This window comes from Macrobrachium nipponense, chromosome 4 (assembly GCF_015104395.2).
Source record: "Macrobrachium nipponense isolate FS-2020 chromosome 4, ASM1510439v2, whole genome shotgun sequence".
In the NCBI taxonomy this organism is placed as follows: domain Eukaryota; kingdom Metazoa; phylum Arthropoda; class Malacostraca; order Decapoda; family Palaemonidae; genus Macrobrachium; species Macrobrachium nipponense.
In genome coordinates, this window is record NC_061100.1 from 120,601,103 (window position 1) to 120,603,602 (window position 2,500).

A 2,500-nucleotide genomic window follows, 5' to 3' on the forward strand; every position below is an offset into this window, starting at 1 on the left:
GACATCCTACTCATTGTGTATTATCATACTAATAATAATGATGAAATATTGACACTAGCTCACGTGTTTTTAGTTATGTTCCTTTTACTTGGTTACCAGATAATACTAATGTTTTGGAAGATCATGCATATTCCAAAGGTTTAAAGTGAAAAGTAATATTTATAGTATCTCAAAATTAAATGAAAAAAAGGTGATATTGGTTCAAAGTTATCTGCCAGATTGTCGGAAAAATGTGATGGTTTTCTAGTTTAACATTTAGTCAAACTGAAATAAGCCTTAAATTTTCAATATAGAAGTCTTTGTGAATATCACTACTATTAGTTTGGTATTTTGAAATAAAGGGAATTACAGAACATGCGCTTCATTCCAAGAAAGGAAGGAAAACAGATTAAGATAATCAAGTTGAGACAGAATAAGAGCACAGCAGTTAAGAAACTAAGGCTGGAATATTGAAAGGGGGTCCAAAATGTAGAAGAAATAAGCCCTGATAGAATTAGTGGATCTAAAAGCTGCAGCCTACGAATGGCCATATACTAGGCAACTTAACTCGCCAATGCAAAGTAGAAGTTAGTGGTTCCTAACCCTCCCTAAGACAGGAAATGGTCAGGGAACGGCAAGGACCACGGCAGTTGACTTCACAGAAGAGAAAAGTTAAATTCCTACAATTACAAATTAACTCTTTTACACATCAGAATTAGCTATAACTACATCGGCACTAGAAAACTACTTTGCTTCTTGAAACACAGAAATTGAGTTAAGTTATTTTCTATTACAATGCATCTTGAAAACAAGGATGAAAATATCATTAAGAAAGAAATATAGTAAAATTGATAATAACTGATATTTTGCAACTGACCTGGTGCTAAGAAGACAATAAGAACACGAGGCTTCTTCACACCATAATCTAGAAAAGAACTTAAAAGTTATCTCTCTCTCTCTCTCTCTCTCTCTCATCTCTCTCTCTCTTCTCTCTCTCTCTCTACTCTCTCTCCCCCTCTCCTCTCTCTCTCTCTCTCTCTCCCTCTCTTCTCTCTCTCTCTCTCTCTCTCCTAATCTTTGTCTTGTTATATCCTGTGCTTCTGTCTTTCTCTTTTCCACTAAATATGAACTTGTTATATTGGTGAAAGTATCTTAATATTTTAAGTGTTATTGCCCACATCACCCGCCTTTCCTCTAAGGAGGTTGGCCCAATCATGTATTATATAAATATATAGACATGTGTCCGTGTGTGGGGTTGCTACCTCAATAAAGTAAGTGAACTGAAAATCTTGCTAATTGCTGCTATAGGTGTTTTTGTATATATATAATTATATATATAAATAATCTATATATTCTTATATAAAATTATAATATCTATAGAATATATTATATATAGGGATTATATATATATAGGATATATATATATATATATATAAATATGAGTATATATTGCTAATCTATATCTATATCTATCTATATTATATCTATATATAGATATATATATATATATATATATAGATATATATTATATATATATAATATAATAATAATATCTAAGATATAGATATAGATATAGATATAGATAAGATAGATATAGATATAGATATAGATATATATATATATATATATATATATATATATATATATATATATATATATAGAGGTGGCTTGCTGCTTACAGAACACCACCGTTAACACTGTTGATGAAAGTTTTGTATCGATCTTGTGGACAGTCATGTCAGTATATAAGATATAATAATCTATAGGAAATGCTAATTCATAAATACTGAGTTCCTAAGCACTTTTATTTTCATGTTTATTTCGCATATTTCCTTAAATGCACATTTTACACTCAAGCCCAGTATCGTCATCAACAAAATGTTTACGATCACTCTCTTAATTAAAGATAATAGATTATGGGCACTTTACTCTATGCTCAAGAAAAATACCTGCTGCCCACTCCTCCTTCCTTGGCCTGACGGCGCGACATCTATTGGACGCGCCATTAGTTAAATGTTCAACTGCTTCGGGGTTTCATAGTCGCGGATTCGTGTTCACTCTGGATCAGCAGAGGGAACGAAATATTGTGCGTGATAGTACTTTGCCCTACGTCCTAATACGTGCTTTCTCCGGCATGAACTTGATGATCAATCTTTGTAACCATAAAACCCTCTGCATCTATTATCGGCCGTAGCATGTTCTCGTCATTATCCATCCCTTTTGTCATTTATAGTCAGTCTTTGCTCGACTTATCTTCATTCTTCTGCTCCCTAACGCGTCTCTCCACCTATCTAGGGTACTGTCTAGCTCTTCTCTAGCTTCTGTCATCAAAGCAATGTCATTACAGTCGACCATATGCAAAAGAAGCTCCGCCCTATCATCATCGGTCATTACATCCAGGTTAGTATATCTTAGTTTTACCAGACCACTGAACTGATTAACAGCTCTCCTAGGGCTGGCCCGAAGGATTAGATATATTTTTACGTGACTAGGAACCAATTGGTTACCTTGCAACGGGACC